Source organism: Carcharodon carcharias, chromosome 23, assembly GCF_017639515.1.
Source record: "Carcharodon carcharias isolate sCarCar2 chromosome 23, sCarCar2.pri, whole genome shotgun sequence".
In the NCBI taxonomy this organism is placed as follows: domain Eukaryota; kingdom Metazoa; phylum Chordata; class Chondrichthyes; order Lamniformes; family Lamnidae; genus Carcharodon; species Carcharodon carcharias.
In genome coordinates, this window is record NC_054489.1 from 45,421,837 (window position 1) to 45,441,628 (window position 19,792).

A 19,792-nucleotide genomic window follows, 5' to 3' on the forward strand; every position below is an offset into this window, starting at 1 on the left:
CGGGGCACACCCAGCGCATCTTCTGGATGTGACCCCACCAGAGGTCAGAATTAACGGGCCTACGAAATGAAATCACATCACAACAGGGTTCGGCTGAATGTAAAGAAGAAAGAACTTATATACATGTAGCACCTTTCATGACCACAGGATGTCCCGGAGCATTTCATAGCCAGTTAAGTGTTTCGGAAGTGCCGTCTCTGTAATGCAAGGAGCAGCAGGCAACTTGTGTCCAGCAAGCTCCCAAAAGCCAGATATGTGACCATCACCAGGTATGGCCGGGGAGAATTCACTTGCTTTTCCTCGCATTGTCAAGGAATCCTTTACATCCTCCTCCACCACACATCCAAGTAGTAGTCTCACAGCAACGTCCGTCAATCTAAAGATTGCGTTATGGACTAAGCGGTACAGTCTTAAGCTTCTGCAGCCTAACCCTTTCATTCAAAGGTCCTAAACTCAAATGACCTCTTTTTTTTTTCTCTCTTGGGAAAAATACCTCCTGTGTTGTATTTAATTTGCCTAATCTGGATAATTCTTTGGCAAAAATTACCTTTGAATTAACAGCAGTGTACTGAATCCAATTTACTGATTAATGAGTAAGTTACAGTAGCAATGAAGTAAATTAAATAATATGGAACAATGAAAGGATTTGACAAATTATGAAGTAGATTTTACAGAGTTGGTTTATTTTTTTCAGGTTTTGGCCTTTGGGTAATAAGCACTTCAGAAAAAAACAACTTTTTTCAGCTATTTCCTTTGTTACTTGGAATTGGACCATTTCTGTTGTTAGCATTTGGGGAATTGAATGCAGGCTTGGGCTGGGACATTCAGGAAGATCAAACTTCTGATGGGCAATTACCTTGCACCGGGAACCATCCAATACTCCGATTTAAATCAGAGACTTCAGATGGTTCTGACTCTCTTAGCAGAACAGTTAGAAGACTTAAAATCACATCTAACTCCTGAGGAACTATAGCACTGAACTCCTCCCCCACCCCGCACTGGACCTCCTGACTACCCTCCTAACGCCCCCAAATATCTCCCCCACCCCATCCGACTACCCTCCCGACCCCTTGACAAACCCCTGTCACACCCCCGACTACTGTCCGTGACCTCTGAAGCAAGTTGCCCTCATCCAAAAGCAATCTGAATCCAACAGGGAGCTGGAGGAGTTGCTGGATCATTACGTATAGAAGGTTGGTGGGCACCAGTGGAATGTATCTCCCAGTCACTACAGACTCCTCGACCTTGTCTGATCATTATTGGGCCGAGGGGTTGGAGAAGAGTTTCCCAGAGCGTTTTTTTAAAGATAAATTGTCCTGAGGTTCCTTTCTCTACTTTTGCCTCCCTGGAGTGTGTGGTGCTGGGGGTGAGGTTGACGAAGATGATAGTATGTAGAAATTTCATAGCGACTGGATGAGACGGGCTCGGTGGGCTGTCTGATCATTTCCTTCATCCCTGTGCCTCACAATGGTCTGAATTTTTCCCTCATCGGGCGCGTGCGATCAGTGGGGCCTGGGAGTGATCGGGAAACGTGCCCCTGACCTGGATTTCACGCTGGCTGGTTGGCCAATTGATGGCCAGCATGAAACACATGCTGAAAAGCTCAGCGCTGCTAGGGTGGTGGCAGAAAGAGGTCAGGCGACCACATCACCGTGGGTACTGGTGAGCTCTTCCACTGAGCCCCCGACGGCAGACAGCTGCCTCAGGGAGCTGCAGACCACCAAATAATAAAATAAAGCACAAAAATGCTGCAACAGATGTCCATGCAGCACAATCAAGCCCTGAAAGCATGCCTCATAAAAATGCTGTCCCCAGATATTTCTTTTTTTAAGTGTCCTAATGGGGCTCTTATCCTGCCTTTGGATGAGGTTTCATCAAAAATGTAAAGCCCACCTGGCCGATTGACCCATCCTCCAACTGTTAGGTTAGACGGGCCATGAAAAAAATCGCTGACAATTGCACCATTGGGCTTAATTGCTCGCTTAATTGTTGGCCGGCGCTCTCCCAACTGCTGCGCTTGCTCGCCGAGCGAACTATTGCGCGAGTGCGTGATGCCATCGGGACGCTCGCCCAATGTCATCTCGCGGGATTTTATGCCTGTTCGGATCGGGCGCGTGCCTGCCCGTGGAACGTCTGATTCTGCCGCTCGCATCTGAATGGAGATCCATCATTGCGTGTCAGCGCAGCTGAACATCGACTTGCATTTCATTTGTCATTCCTTTGAAAATAAGGCACTCAATCCAACCAGATGAAAGGAGTTTTTATTTCAGATTCCCAGCATCCGCGGTATTTTGTTTTTAATGTACTATGATTATTATTATGAAAGGAACAAAAGTGCAGATTATCAGATATTTGTGAAACACAGTAGGGATGATTAGACTTGGATAATAGTGCCACAGTGAAATCCACAGAGAAGGAAATCGATTGGTTATTCACCTCTTAGCACCAATTTCATCTGCATTATTTATAAGGCTAATTTATGGAATGCTATTGAGAAGGGAAGCTTATGTTGATAAGAAAGAAATCCCTAAATGCTTTCGCGCAGATCAATGTAATCGATACGAAGATGTTGGTGAACGCTTCCACTGAGCCCCCGACGGCAGACAGCTGCCTCAGGGAGCTGCAGACATCCAAATAATAAAATAAAGCACAAAAATGCTGCAAAAGATGTCCATGCAGCACAATCAAGCCCTGAAAGCATACCTCATAAAAATGCTGTCCCCAGATACAAAGGAGCAATGAAGGCACGCTGGTTACAGAATTCAGCTCCATTGCCCCAGGGAGTTGGTTACATTGGCAGGGAGTGGTACTGGGCATGGGAAGGAATTATGTGCTTTTGAGAGGCTTCTTCTGAATACAACATTTTGCAAAGGAGGAGTGGGGGGTTGGTGTGGGCTATTTCACCTTGGGCTGCAGCATCAGAGAGACATGGAGCAAAGGCAGCAAGGGAGACAAGCTACTCAAGTATTCAAAAAAAATGTAATTACCGAATGAGCAAAATTTAATGAGGAAGCAAAAATCAGGTGAATGCAGGGAATTGCAACTATGGGATCCTCAGAGATGAATTAATGTGCAATTACACAGTACTTGGGGTCTTAGATGAAACTCTATCAGATATTTTGCAAAATGAGGGAGGATTTAACTCTCACAAAGGCAGTAGATATGGTGCAACAGGCAGAGCTTAGGATACAAAACAGAACGGTTGTTCGTGGGGAAAGTAATGTCCCTTGGAAAAGGATGAGTGAAGGCAGAAAAGAGAAAGCGCATTGAAGTAAAAGCCCACAAAATCAGGAAAAAGCATGTCAACCTGAAATGCTCTCGATGTGGTGGGAAAACCCTGCACAAGCTGGAAGAATGCCCAGCAGGGGGAGCAGGGTGCCGCAACTGTGGAAAGTTGGAGCATTTTAAAATTGTCTGCCAATCTAAACTACCAGTAGCTCACAGGAAGAAAGTGGAAATAACAAAGTCACGTCAAATCCCAGAAGTGGAAGAGCCACAGGGAAAACAAATAACCTTCTTAGAAGTTAACAGAACAGAAAATAATTATCGGAGCATTAAATTTAATGTTGATGGTCACCCCACAGAATTCACGCTTGACACCGGTGCAGGTGTTTTAGTATTATCTGATTAAATAAAGTGACAAAAATATCATATTACAGCCTTCCTCCATTCAGTTGCAAGGTCCAGGAGAGATGACACTGAAACTATAGGCCAAAACCTGGAAAATTAAGATCTAAGGATAAAGAAATTATTGACCCCCTGTTATTGTTGTTATTTCACATCTGTAGTTGCCCTTGAGAAGGTGGTGGTGAGCCACCTTCTGGGACTGCTGCAGTCCATATGGTGTAGTACACCTATCATGCTGTTAGGGTGGGAGTTCCATGATTTTGATCCAATGACAGTGAATATTTGGCAATATATTTCCAAGGCAGGTTGGTGAGTGGCTTGGAGGGGAACTTGCAGGTGGGGGTGTTTCCATGTATCTGCTCTCCTTGTCCTTCTAGTTGGTAGAGGTCATGGGTTTGGAAGGTGCTGTCAAAGGAGCCTTGGTGAGTTGCTGCTGATGTTGTTGATGCAAAGGTTCTACCTCTCCAACAAGGGCTAAATCATCCTTGTTTATGCATTGCCACTGAGATACAGGCCAAATAATCTGTTGTAGTCTGCTGTTTTCATGGAACATACTATGTCTTTGCATCCTTAGTCTGAATTGTTGTACTCATGGAAGAATTTTACTAACTCCTTAAAATTTAAGAGTGTCGCTAGGGCTTGTGGCCTATCTTTATCTTGAAGTGGAGGCAAAGAAAATAATCTGCAAATGCTTCACAAGCCCATGTAGCAGCTGATACTGCTTTCTCTATCACTGCATATCTCGGCTCAGTCTCTGTCAGTGAATGGGATAGATAGTAAACTAGTCTACGCTTTCCATCCCTCTGTATCTGAAAGAGTACAGCTCCTGGTCCTGTCGAAGATGCATCTGCAGCTATGATAGTGGGTAGCTCTGGGTCATAGTGAGCTAAAATAACAAGTGATATCAGCATCTTTGATTTTCTCAAAAGGCCTCTGTTGTACTTCCTCCCAGGACCAGGTATTGTCTTGTCATAACAGCTGGTGTAGTGGCTCATTGACATCAGCTAGATCAGGCAGGAACTTTCTGACTTGGTTTGCCATACCCATGGTTCTCTAGAGCTCAGTCACATTGCAAAAAGCTGGAAAGTCCTCAGTTGCTCTAGTTTTCTGTGGGTGAATTCTGACACCAGATGCATCCACACTATACCCAAGGAATTTGACAGTCAGCTGCGAGAACTTGCATTTGTTGTTGAGTGAAAGTCCTGCTTCCTGCAGGTGTCACAGCACAGCTCATACTCGAGTGTTCTGTCCAAGTGGATCCATGGATCAGGGCATCATCCATATGTCATACGGCTCCATCCAGCCCTTCTCGGATGCTTGACATTGTCCTCTGGAATATTTCTGGCACTGATGTGATGCCGGAGGGTAGTCTGTTGAAATAAAATCTCCCAAATGGTGTAATAAAGGCTGTGAGCAACATGGACTCTTAATCAAGGGGTAGTTGCCAAAAAACACATTTGCACCTTGCTTCATGAAGACTGAACTCTTTCCTAATTTTGTGAAGCTCTCGTCCACATAGGATGAACTTCACGTTCAGCTGCTTTGTCCAGTTAGGTAAGATCTACACAAGCTCTGATTGATCTGTTGGGTTTTGGTAACGGGACCATTTTGTTCATTTGGCCACAGGTGAAATAACCCCCTGTTTCATCAGAGTTAATTTCCTTCTTTGCTTTTGGCAAGAGTGGGTGAGGAACTTTTCTGGGTGCAAAAGACACACTGGCTTTGTTTCAGGATGTAGTGTGATGTGGTATTCTGTCTTCAGTTTTCCTAGTTCTGTGAACAGCTGTGGATATTCAACTCTGAAGTTTTTAGGCTACCTCCTTGGCTTTCCATTTCCTCTACTCTGCAAATCAGATGTAAGTCAGTACAGGTTTTCCTGTTTAAGAGTGGACAGCTCTGGTTCAGTATTACAAATCAGGTTTCAGTGATTTTTCTCTCTCTATATTGAAGGGTTGCATTCAGCCCTATGACCTTGAGTTCTGTACCTCCTGGCCCGTGCAGTTTTTTGCATGATGGCTGCAAGAGGACTTTTCTCCAACCATGGTTCAGCAACAGAAAGAACCAAAACAGCTACACCAGTGTCTAACTTAAAGTGCATCTCTACTAGGATATCAGCATTCCAATAGTTTCTGCTTGGTTCTTGGATCTTTCCATATTTCAATATCATTGATATCTTCTACTTCATGGACCTTGGCCCCTTTTGAAGGCTTTTCTTTGTGCTTATTCTGTACAGGCTTCTTGCTGTGGGGCATAGCCTGGAGATGACTTTTCTGTAAAAATGGCATTTGGCATCTTTGACAGGACCATTTTGACAGCTATATTTTTCCCACCTCACCAATTACAGTTAGCTGGGACAGTTGAGGGGTGCTTTTCCTACCTGTCTTGCTTTTTTAAGGCCACTTCACTGCTTTTAGACTGAATATCTTCCAGTCATTTTTGGGATATGGTTCCTCGAATCACTGATCGATTTTGCTTCCTGACCTCAGCTCATCTGCTCAAGTGAAGTGCCTTTGTTAGCGTTAAATCATCTCTCGATTACAAGGGGTCCGACAATGCTTCAACAAAGACTCTGATAACAATTCTGTCCCTGATCAGTTTATTTTTTAAGTGGCCATATTCACAGTTCATTGCAAGTATATATAGATCATTTATAAATGCAGCAATACATCCTCCTTGTTATTGGGTACACTTGTTAAAATTACCCACTTAACAATGGTATTCTTCCTCAGATTGAAGTAGGCATCAAGTGCCTTTATTATTTCATTGTACATAACTTCTTCTTCATCAATCTCTTGCCTGACAAGTCTATCATCAGCACAGTCACCCATTGCATAAAATAGTGTACTGACCTGTTCACTGCTCAGTTTTGCAGTGAGGCCTGATGCTGTGCAATATCTGGAAAACCTTCAGTGCTGATTTAGCCATGCTTCTGCTTGATTGGGGCCTACAACCTGGTCAAAGCTTTCCAGTAATGGCAGAGAATTTTCCATTCTTGTTCTCTCACTTGCTGTTCTAGATAGTATTCTTATCCCCATTGTGCTAACAGAGAATGTTTACAGAGTCTGCTAAGGGAAGGAAAACACTAACCTTATTAAGAAACATCCTGTAGTGGCTTCATCTTGCCATGAGGTCTACAAGAGAGAGCAAGATCATGAGATGTTGTATCACTTCCTGTGATGATGTATTCTGTTTCACATTAGCAAATCACACAGTTAGAATTAATCCCTTTTACTACAACTTCCCCAAGCCTCTGATTCTCCCCCTTATAATACAAAGAAGATTGAGTTTTATAGTTCAGGGAGTAGAGGTTAAAGTTCAGAGGTAGACTTTAAAGTTCATAAGGTGGAGTTTTGCGGTTCAGTGGTTGGAGTTTACGGTTCAGGGGTGGAGCTTAAAGTTCAGCAGGTGAAGTTTAAAGTTCGGGGGTGGAATTTTGTAGTTAAGGGGCTGGAATTTTATCCACACCACTTGAGTGATAATCTGCCTGAGTAAATTGCATGCCCTTTATGGAACCCACCTGCTCTGTCAAATTACTACTCAAGGCACCGAAGACAAAACTCGACTGGCTCCTTCTAATTCCACAGAATTTTGAGACTTAAACATTTTTGTGGCCAGTTCTTGAGCATTCTTCTGAGTCTCTTTAAATGACCCCTCAAAATAAAATTTCTAAAATAAATTTTTGCATTGGGATCCTGCGACTAGTATTGGTACCTTGATTTGTGTGTGAACAGCAGCAAACACCTATCTCAGGCCAATGGCCTGGACGCCTAAGTGGTGGCTACTTCCAATATGCCAACTGGTGCACTGGAAGGGCAGGTTGGGCATGAGAGGTTGCAATCCAAAATTTCTCTTGCTATTGTTCACTTTGCAATCCAAAATCAGTAAAACAAAGTTGAATTTCTTGAAGGAGTGCGTTAGGCCTGGCAAATTCACCCACAGTCAAGCGCTAAGGGTATACACAAGGATGGTTAAAACAGAGACAGGTGTGGCTGCAAGTCCCCATTGCCATGTAGTGCTGACAATCATTGCTGTGGTCACAACTGAGGCTGTGTCCAGAGATGGGGCTGAAACCATAAAGGATGATGGCATATTCCTACCTAATCCACCTTCTACATCCCAGAATGTCTTTGAATGTCCAAGCTGCAGATGGTGTAACCACAGACCTCTTGCCTTTGACCCTCTCCCTCACTGCACCCTCTTGTGCCTTCGTTCTTTCAGTTACCTAAGAACAACCAATTAGTCAAGACCTAATGAGCCTGAGGTCTTCAAGGAACAAGAGACTGATGAAGAGAAACACCATCAATCGATCTGACACTCTGAGCCACCAGCTCAGGGATACTGGCACTGTGCAGATATTGGAGGGTAGCATAGAGGCAGAATCTGCATGTGGTTAGTCACTAGGTTTAAGGGGTTTGCAGCTGGGAGATAGGATAGCTGTGTGACAGCTCCCTGAAGGCAAAGTCACACATGAGTTCTGCTGCAGAGGACTCAGATGAGGACATTGATGGAGCAGCATACAGAAAAACTCTAATGGGCATGCACACAGAATTGCTTGGTACATTGGCCAACCTGCCAGAAAGCCTCCTGTCACTGTTATGGAACAGGCTTTGCACAGAACTTGGAGCCCGCCCTTTCAAGAATGGAAGTGGTGACCAACTCCATGAGAACATTTGTGAACACAAACATGTTGCAGGATCCAATAACAGATGTCCCAGCTTCCACTGCAGCACCAGCAGGAACTTCCCAACATCTCAGAGCTGCAGTGAAAGCTCAGACTGTGGTTAGGAGGTCTGTGCTTGCTGTCACGCAGGCTCAGACTGCTGCTATTGTGGCTGTGGATCTCAGTGTTCAAAGGGACATGCAGGTTCACACAAAGCAGTCTAGCAATCTGTGCTCCAGCAGATTACGAAGATTGCTGAGGTGCAGCACTGGGTAAGTGGCAGTGTCATTGTAGTGCATGATCCTACTACTCGGGCACCATCTGTGCACTGACCATTGTCACTTTGTCAGTGGCCTTGCTGTTGTCTGTCAGCCAGTCAGCCCAAACTGCTGCTTCTCATTTCGAGGGCCTTCTAGACCTGGAGCTGCATGGAGGTGATTTACAAAGCCAGGACAAGTCTACCCTTGTGATCTTCAGTCTTCCACCAGCCATGCTGCAACCACTGAGGTAGCTTTGCATACCAGCACAGGTTGGGCAAAGACACCTGTAAGACAGGCACTAAGAGAAGACAGGCTGTGAAGAAGAGTCATACGGACTCGAAATGTTAACTCTGTTTCTCTCTCCACAGATGCTGCTGGACCTGCTGAGTTTTTCTAGCATTTTTTGTTCTTATTTCTGAAAGTGAATAGCATTTGATGCCCAAACCTCTGGTTTGATATGGTGGCTTAAATACTGAGGGAGCAGAGGCCTGGCACAAAGGGAAAGCATTATGACTGCCAGGGTAGAGGACATTCACCAACATGATGTGTGGAGCATGGTTGCAGACCAACTGTACATTCAGGGAGTGATAACCTTTGCCATTGTGGTGCATCTCCGCATTTAGATGACACTCCCTCCAAGCCACGTGTGTGCAGTTGATGGCACCCTGGACATGCCACCTGTTCCATACATCACCTACCCCAACTTAGGAGAATCTTGACAGGAAGAGGCTAAGGGCCACGGTCACCTTCAGAGTCACCGGCAGTGCCATTCTTATCCTGCCCTGAGGCTGCAGGTCCCAGTGCACACACTGGAGATAACTGAGATGAAGGTAGGCTAAGTGCTCCAGTAAGACCATGGTGAATAAACTCCTCCTGAAAGCCCTTCTCTCCTTCCTCCTCCTCCTTCTGAACAGCTTTTCCTCTCTGTTGCTTCTGCTCTGTTTGCCTCTTATGCTGCATCCCAAGGTAAATTGCAACCATAGCCCCCAGGACTGGGACCAAGTGGCCTGACCAGACCCCTGGCAGTCACAGCCAAGGTTTTCTCCATATAGATTGGCACTCCTTATGTTACTAAACAATAACAAACTCTTCAAAAAGCCCAGAACTTCCACAACTGAAGAACAGCCAGGGCAGATTAATTAGAAACCAAACTGCAAAGTTGTTGAAAAATAACCAGGGGGGGAGGTGAGGAGAAGTTGGTTTATGCAGGGAGTTGTTCTGACATGAAATGCACTAACTGAAAGGATGCTGGAAGCAGAATCAATAGTAAGTTTCAAAAGGAAATTGGATAGGTGCTTAAGCACAAAACATCTGCGGACTATGGGGGAAGAAAAGACAAGTGAGACTAATTGAATAACTCTAACAAAGATGGGCCAAATGTGCTATACAATTATATGAATCTATGATTTCCCAATTTGTTTCAAATGATTTTCCTTGTGATTATTCCTTTGTAAATAATGCTGACAATCAGCCCCACTCAAAGGAACAATGTCATTTATGCTAATGAGAAGTTCAATACACATTCTTAGTGACTCGAGTGCCTAAACTTCAATAATCATATATAAATTTATTTACCATGTGATTATTTTCACTAACTGAATTGGAAGAAGATGGCTTGGGCATCTTACTCATCCCCAGTAAACAATTTCATGTGGTTGGGGTTAAGCTGACAGTTAGAAATCAAAGCACGTACACCAACTGATGATTCTGGATCAGAATGGAACTGACATTTTCAGCAGCCAGTCTTGTGACTTCCTTTTGATTCCTGGCCAATCAAACAAAAAATGCCAAAGAAATTGCTGCAATCAGATACAATATACTGGAAATACACAACAGGTGTATCAGTCTTTAAAAAGTATCGCTGTTTTTGGGGTCAATGCATAGGAACCCTAGGTTTCAGTGTCCCAACAAATAGAAGTCAAGGGACTAGGTGAATCCTCAACACTCTTGCTTAACTTTTTTAAAAATTCGTTCATGGGATGTGCGCATCGCTGGCTAGGCCAGCATTTATTGACCATCCCTAATTGACCTTGTTCAGAGGGCATTTAAGAGTCAACCACATTGCTGTGGGACTAGAGTCACACAAAGGCCAGACCAGGCAGGGATGACAGATTTCCTTCCCTGAGGATGTTAGTGGACCAAATGGGTTTTTACGACAATTGGCAATGTTTTCATGGTCATCATCAGACTTTAAACTCCAGATTAATGTCATTTAGGGAAGGAAATCTGCCGTACTTACCTGCTCAGGTCTACATGTAACTCCAGACACACAGCAACGTGGTTGACTCTTACGTGCCCTGTGAAAAGGCCTAGCAAGCCACTCAGTTGTAACAAACCGCTACAAAGTCACAAAAAAGGAATGAAACCGGACGGACTGCCTGGCAATGACCTAGGCACCGGAAACGAGAACAGCAATCTCAATCCTGTCAACCCTGCAAAGTCCTTCTTAGTAACACCTTCTTAGTAACATAGATTTCGAACAGATCTAGCAACTCAAGACTAGGCAACCATGAGACACTGTGCGCCATCAGCAGCAGCAGAATTGTACTCGAACAAAATTTGTAACCTCATGGCCCAGCATATCCCCCACTCTACCATTACCACCAAGCCAGGGGATTAGCCTTGGGTCAATGAAGAGTCCAGGAGGGCATTCCAGGAACAGCACTATGCATACCTTAAAATGAGGTGACAACCTGGTGAAGCTATAACATAGGTATACTTGCATGCCAAATAGCATAAGCAGCAAGGGATAGACAGGGCTAAGCCAACGGATCAAATCTAAGCTCTCCTACTCTCCATCATTACTAAAGTGAAGGAAGGGGATCATCAAAAATGTTATCAAATGGCACTTGCTTCGCAATAACCAGCTCGCTGATGCTCAGTCTGGGTTCCACTAGGGCCAAACAGCTCCGGACCTCATTACAGCCTTTGTTCAAACATGGACAAAAGAGCTGAACTCCAGATGTGAGTTGAGAATGACTGCCCTTGACATCAAGGCAACATTTGACAGAGGGTTGCAACAAGGAGCCCTAGCAAAACTGGAGTCAATGGGAATCAGGGGGAAAACTGTGCATTGGTTGGAGTCATACCTAGCACAAAGGAAGATGGTTGTGGTTGTTGGAGGCCAGTAATCTCAGCTCCAGGACATCACTGCAGGAGTTCCTCAGGGTAGTGTCCTAGGCCCAACCATCTTCAGCTGTTTCATCAATGACCTTCCTTCCATCATAAGGTCAGGAGTGTGGATATTTGCTGATGATTGCACAATGTTCAGCACCATTTGCGACTCCTCAGATACTGAAGCAGTCCATGTCCAAATGCAAAAGACCTGGACAATATCCAGGTTTGGGCTGACAAGTGGCAAGTAACATTCATGCCACACAAGTGTCAGGCAATGACCATCTCCAACAAGACAGAATCCAACCATCGCCCCTTGATGTTCAATGGCATTACCATCACTGAATCCACTATCAACATCCTGGGGGTTACCATTGACCAGAAACTGAACTGGACTAGCTATATAAATACTATGGATACAAGAGCAGGTCAGAGGCTAGGAATTGTGCGATGAATAACCCACCTCCTGACTCCCCAAAACCTGTCCACCATCTACAAGGCACAAGTCAGGATTGTGATGGAATACTCCCCACTTGCCTGGATGAGTGCAGCTCCAACAACACTCAAGAAGCTTGACACCGTCCAGGATAAAGCAGCCTGCTTGATTGGCACCACATCCACAAACATTCACTCCTACCACCACAGTAACAGCGGTGTACCATGTACAAGATGCACTGCAGGAATTCACCAAGGCTCCTTCGACAGCATCTTCCAAACCCACGGCCACTACCATCAAGAAGGACAAGGGCAGCAGATAGATGGAAACACCACCACCTGGAAGTTCCCCTTCAAGTCACTCACCATCCTGACTTGGAAATATATTGTGGTTCCTTCACTGTCACTGTGTCAAAATCCTGGAATTCCTTTCCTAATAGCACTGTGGGTGTACCTATACCACATGGACTGCAGTGGTTCAAGAAGCCAGCTCACAACCACCTTCTCAAGGGCAACTATGGATGGGCAATAAATGCTGACCCAGCCAATGAAACCCAGATCCCATGAATGAATTTTTTAAAAAAATTGTTAGATTCAAATTTCACCATCTGAATGGTGGGATCTGAACCCAGGTCCCCAGATATCCCCACTGGAATACTAGCCCAGTGACAATACCACTATGCCATCACCTCACCATCATAGGTCTTGCAGTAAACAGTATTGAAGCATGGTTTACCATCCTGCTTTACATTTAACCAGCTCAGATCAAATCCGATGTTATCTTCTGAACCACACATTAATTAATTGAGTGAACTAATTAATCCCCCCTTGCCCAAACCATCACAGAAGGTCTCAGTCAACAGGTCAAAGACTGGCATCTCTTTATTGATTACAAACTCACATCTTAAGGTTAAATATTGAATCCACGAGCAATTAATAGATATAAATAAACCTAGTCATTGTTATCTACAGGCTTGAATCATTAACCATCAGAGTTAATTAACAGAAGTTTCAGGGAGTCTAACAAAGGCAAAGAAAGGCTGAAGTAAAAACAGAAAATGCTTGAAATACTCAGCAGTTCTGGCAGCATCTGTGGAGAAAGAAACAAGGGTAAAAGAAAGACATCCATCACATTACTACTTCTCTTTAGCTCTGAAGAAGAGTCATACAGACTTGAAACATTAGCTCTGTTTCTCTCTCCACAGAAACTGTCAGACCTGCTGAGTTTTTCCAGCATTTTCTGTTTATATTTCAGATTTCCAGCATCTACAGTATTTTGCTTTTATATTATAAAAGAAAGACTCTATTATTACTGTTACAAGAGGCTTCTTCTAACAAAGTTAAAGAGCACTACTGGTGAGTTGAAGGGGTTTGGTGGGTAGAACCCTCTATTTTCATATCTTAATTTCATACAATTAAACAACTTGAAGGAGTCATCTAACGTCTACTGTCAATCACCCCCTAGTGGCCCCCATGATACATTTGTCAAAAGGGAAGGGGTCTGATTGGTGTTAAACCTTCCTCCCTAAGCATCTTGGAGTCCCGAGCATATCTTTGAGTTGGTGAAGTGCAGATCCTCAGGAGTTTTGACACTTCAGGGATAAATTTAATCCTTAGGAATTGGTGAGTTGGAGAGGAATGAAAAGTTATTTCAAAAAATTTCAAAGCTAACCTCAACGACCACTGATTCCCAATTTCTGGTTTCTATGGAGGCGAGATAGTGATTGGATACTGAAGCCTGTTTGGAGGCTCCATGGTCATATGTTCGTATAACTGCTGCGGGAACAAGAATTCACATTACCTGGGCTCTCTGTGGGCTCAGCACATGATGAGTTTAAAGAGCTTGAGCATGTGATGTATGGTGTAAGTGGGCCGAAGACATGGATCCTGTCTCAGATAAGGAGGATGGTGGAATGTGGAAAGGTCACTCAGGCATGTCTGCAATGGTCTGGGTTATTCATGTGGTCACTTGTGTTTATGGGAATAAAACAAAGGAAAGAGTTTAAGAGGGCAATATAGTTAAGGTAACAGGCTGACAAGAAGAGATTGAGAAAGGGCAAGTACATTTTGTTGGCTCCATGCATGTTGTTCTTCTGATGTCATTTATATGTATCTTTTCTTGACTGTGATTTACTGGTGGTATGCACTGAGTGTAGCGATCAAAGGTCAAATTAGTATAAGGAGTGCGAATGAGATTCTACATGCTGTACTCATACTGGATTTGAGAATTATGATATACATGGGCCCTCATAGTGGAATCATGAATTATGATGCCTCATTAAGAACCTGTGTGCACTAACTGTTGACTTATAAGAATGATGTTTCAATGAAGACATTACCCTGCATTGTTACAACTGCCTTAGTGAGTACTCCAGTGTATAAAGTAATGAGATGAATTAGAATTAGCGCTAGAGAAACATGATATTTTCCAAATTTCATTATTTTCGGTGTTGGTTTGAGGAACAATGTGCTATATAATTGCAAGTTTTGTTCAAGATTTGAGCACTCAGTTCACACAAGTTCCATCTCTTTGGCAATATTGACTGGCTCCATATTTGACACCACTATCATTTATCTAAAATCCATAATATGCAACAATCTCCATGGTAATTCATCAAGTGTTAGTGATGAATGAGAAAGGGCAGGGGAAGTTTCTCAAAGACTGAATCAATGCTTCTCACGCTTGTATCCGCAGGGGTAATTGCATTTTTAAAATAATTTCCTTGGCAACACTTAGTGTATTTAAATTGGCTGCCACTTTCTCAATTATCTTTCACAAACAGAGAGACAAGCATCCTTAACAAGCCAATCGATTGTTTGCTGCTTTTCTAACAAGTTATAATTACATTAAAAAATCTAGCACCGGTAGACCATCTGCTGAGATATGAACATTAGGTTAGTTCCACCTTAGCAGAGCAGGACATTCTTCATGTTTCACATATTAAGTTCCCTCATATCAAACTGAGCAGGCCGTGGCTTTTGCTGCAATCATTTTTGCATTTCTGCTTTTATCTTCTACAAAGAAAAGAAAGCAGCATTTTTAAATTGGGATGTTTGCTCCTCAGGCTGAAGCTGGCAATGAACAGAATATTTTCCTACTTTAAATCCAACTGGTGTCAGTATTAAATGGGTCTTGGCTCAGTTGCAACCAATCCTGAGGGGATATCTGAGAGAAAATGTTTATTCGTGTTGTGTCGTACTAACTTCATTGAACCATAGAATGGTGACAGCACAGCAGGCAAACATTTGGCTAGTCATGTCAATGATGGCTCTCAATCTGCAAGGGCAGATCAGATAGTCCTACTTGCTCCCCTTTTCCCTGCATCCCTACAAATTTTCTCACCAGATAATTATCCAATTCCCTTTTTGAAAGCCACAATTAAATCTGCCTCTACCACACTCTCAGGCAATGCATTCCAGAGCCTAGCAACTCACTGTGTAAAAATGTTGCCTTTGATTCTTTTGATTCTAGTGAGCTATGAAGATTTTTACAAAGTTTGCACGTACATGAGAAACAAGTGGTATCATGACTGGGATGGTGGGGGCGAGAGGGGAGGGTGGCTTTTTGACAGCTTTCAGAAACCTATTCCAATAAAACGTTCCAATATGGGGACCTGGCTGTTGTTGTGAAAGACCTGATAATCTTAACCCGATCATTCACAGACCCACACTGATGTGAGTCCATGATGCCAACACCTTAAATCTCAGCTTGTTTACACATAGATATTCTGCTGAGAAAGGGAGGAAGGGAGAAGCATAAACTTGTTGCTTTGTGTACTTATCTATGTATAAATACACTGTGGCTGTGTTTGGGGAATAGACAATGGCAATAAGGCACCAGCAAAGGCTAATGAAGCTAGTTATATAACTGGCTTTTAAAGATACTGACTAGTTTTCTGAAGAAGAGACAAGCTCAGCCAAAGGAGGAGTAAATTATTTGGGTCAAATAGTCTTTTTCTACTCCTAAAAATATCTTATGCTTCTGTCATAATATTGCTGGAAATACACCCACTGCTACATTCATACAAACTTCTTGTTATGCATGTTTGTTGAAGTATTGCACTTAGTGTAGACATTATCGTGACTGTGTCCCCCATCATAAACATCCTGGGGGTTACCATTGAGCAAAGCTCAATGGGACTAGCCATATACATACTGTGGCTACAAGAGCAGGTCAGGGGCTAGGAATTCTGTGGTGAGTGATTCACCTCCTGACTCCCCAAAGCCAGTCCATCATCTACAAAACAGAAATTATGAAGATGGAATACACCCACAGGCCTGGGTGAATGCAGATGCATCAACTCTCAAGAAGCTCAATACCATTCATGACAAAGAAGTTAGCTTAATTGATGCCCTACCTGCCTCCTTAAACATTCAATCCCTCCACCACCAGTGCACTGTGTGTCCAGTGGGTCATCTGTAGGATGCACCAAAGCAACCCATCAACATTTCTTTGATAGCACCTCTCAAATCCACATCCTCCACCATCTAGAGGGGTAGCAGATGCAAGGGAACACCATCACCTAGAATTGACACACATTCCAACTTGAACATACATTATTGTTTCATCGCTGACTCATAATCCTAGAACTCCCTCCCTAACTGCACTGTGGGTGTACCTACACCACAGAGAATGCAGCGGTTCAAGAAGGCAGCTTACCACCATCTTCTCAAGGACAATTAGGGATAGGCAATAATTGCTGGCCTAACCAGCAATGCCCATATTCTGAAAGAACGAATTATACATATTTCAGGATGTGCAGCTTGTGTTGAATTCAGGAATGATATTCTGGTTGGAGATTGTTCATGCTGGGTTAAGTTGGTAAGTGCTTTCAGTTAATGATAATATTGAGCTTGATAGACAGAGCACTGCAAGACAACTAGCAGAGATACTTTGCAATACCAGCTAGGAGGCTTCACAATGCATTATTGCACTGCATGTAAGCCAATTACATTTGGATCAATTTGTACGACTTACTCCCTTCCCCTAACCAAAGCTATCAAAGCACCTACAAGGTTGAAAATGCTGACTATTTGCTTTTTGTTAGATTACTTTCACATATGCCTAGTTGTTGCTACATTTTGCTGTTAGTTTTCTCAGCCACACTTTTAAGCTACAGTCGAAATTTGGTTTTAACCAGCTTTCCAGTTGGTCATCACATGCTGAAAGCAGAGCATGAAGTGACTCTTGTATCTACCCTCCTGCTGGAAACCAGATCTAGATTTTGAACAGATCTAGTAACTCAAGACAAGGCATCCATGAGGTGCTATGGGCCATCAGCAGCAGCAGAATTGTACTTGAACACAATCACATGGTCCGGCATATTCTCTCCTTTACCATTACCCCCAAGCCAGGGGATCAACCCTGGTTCAATGAAGAGTGCAGGAGCAGCACTAGGCATACCTAAAGATGAGGTGAAGCCACAGCATAGGACTATTTGTGTGCCAAACAGCATAAGCAGCAAGTGATAGATGAAATTAAGTGATTCCACAACCAACAGATCAGATCTAAGCTCTGCAGTCCTGCCACATCTAGTTGTGAATGGTGGTGGACAATTAAACAACTCACTGGAGGAGGTGGTTGCACAAATATTCCCATCCTCAATGATGAAGGAGCCCAGGACAATGAAAGCATAAAGTTGAAGCATTTCCAACAATTTTCAGCCAGAAGTGCTGAGCGGATGATCCATCTCGGCCTCCTCCAGAGGTCCCCAGCATCACAGATCCCAATCTTCAGCTAATTTGATTCACTCCACATGATACCAAGAAACGACCAAAGGCATTGGATATTGCAAAGGCTATGGGCCCTGACAATATTCCGGCAATAGTACTGAAGACTTGTGCTCTAGAACTTGCTGCGCCCCTAGCCAAGCTGTTCCAGTACAGCTACAACACTGGCATCTACCCGGCAATCTAGAAAATTGTCCAGGTGTATCCTGTACACAAAAAGCAGAATAAATCCAACCTGGGCAATTACCACCCTATCAGTCTACTTGTGACCATCAGTAAAGCAATGGAAGGGGTCATCAACAGTGCTATCAAGCGACACTTGCTTAGCAATAACCTGTTCACTGATGCCCAGTTTGGGTCCCGCCAGGGCCACTCAGCTCCTGGCCACATTACAGCCTTTGTTCAAACATGGATGAAAGAGCTGAACTTCAGAGGTGAGGTGAGGGTGACTGCCCTTGACATGAAGGCAGCATTTGACCGAGTGTGGTATCAAAGAACCTTAGCAAAACTGGAGTCCAAGGAAATCGGGGAAAAACTCTCCGCTAATTGGAGTCATGCCGAGCACAAAGCAAGATAGTTATATCTGTTGGAGGTCAATCGTATCAGGTACAAGACATCACTGCAGTGTCCCAGGCCCAAACATCTTCAGCTGCTTCATCAATGACTTCCTTCCATCATAAAGTCAGAAATGGGGATGTTCGCTGATGATTACACAATGTTGAGCACCATACGTGACTCCTCAGATACTGAAGCTGTCCATGTCCAAATGCAGCGAAACCTGGACAATATCCAGGCTTGAGCTGATAAGTGGCAAGTAACATTCGTGCCACATAAAAGCAATGACCATCTCCAACAAGAGAGAATCTAACCGTCGCCTCTTGACATTCAATGGCATTACCATTACTGAATCCCCCACTATCAACATCCGGGGTTACCATTGACCAGAAGCTGAACTGGACTAGCCATAATAATACTGTGGCTACAAGAGCAGGTTAGAGCCTTGGAATTCTGCGATGAGAAGCTCACCTCCTGACTCCCCAAAGCCTGTCCACCATCTACAATGCACAAGCCAGGAATGTGATGGAATACTCTCCACTTACCTGGATGAGTGCAGCTCCAACAACACTCAAGAAGCTCAACATCAACCAGGCCAAAGCAACCTGCTTGATTGGCACCCCATCCACAAACATTCAATCCCTCCACCACCAGTGGCCGCAGTGTGTACCATCTACAAGATGATAGTGCAGGAACTCACTAAGGCTGCTTAGACAGCACCTTCCAAACCCACGACCGCTAACATTTAGAAGGACAAGGGCAGCAGACATATGGGAACACCAACACCTGGAAGTTCCCCTCCAAACCACTCACCATCCTGACTTCAAAATATATTGCCGTTCCTTCACTGTTGCTGAGTCAAAATCCTGGAACTCCTTCCCTAATAGCACTGCGGGCATACCTACACCAAAGGGGCTGCAGTGGTTCAAGAAGGCAGCTCACGACAACCTTCTCAAGGGCAATTAGGGATGGGCAATAAATGCTGCCCTTGCCAGTGATGCCCATGTCCCATGAATGAATAAAAAAAGAACCACTACCTAACTCAATGTTGAGAGCATGGAAGCCTTTGAGGCTGTTGCACAGTGATTGATGTCTATTTGTCTGGTTTGTAACAATTCTGTTTATCCACTAGACTGGATTCCAGGATAAATTTAGTATTGTTAATATAACTGGGTGAGTGTGGTGATTGAATAGAGTTGAAAAGAAAAGATCAGAATTCCACGACAATAACATGGTTAAGTGAAACTGGAAGGGAATTGATTGGAAATGGGAGAAAATGGAGATAAAGGTTTGAATTGTTCAGAAAATGGCCAGGAACTGAATCAATTAAGTTTGTTTAAGGAACTCTAGGGTGGGTTATTATGTGTAATTAATGATGAGGTGTTATGGAGTTTTTCACTTGTGACTTCTA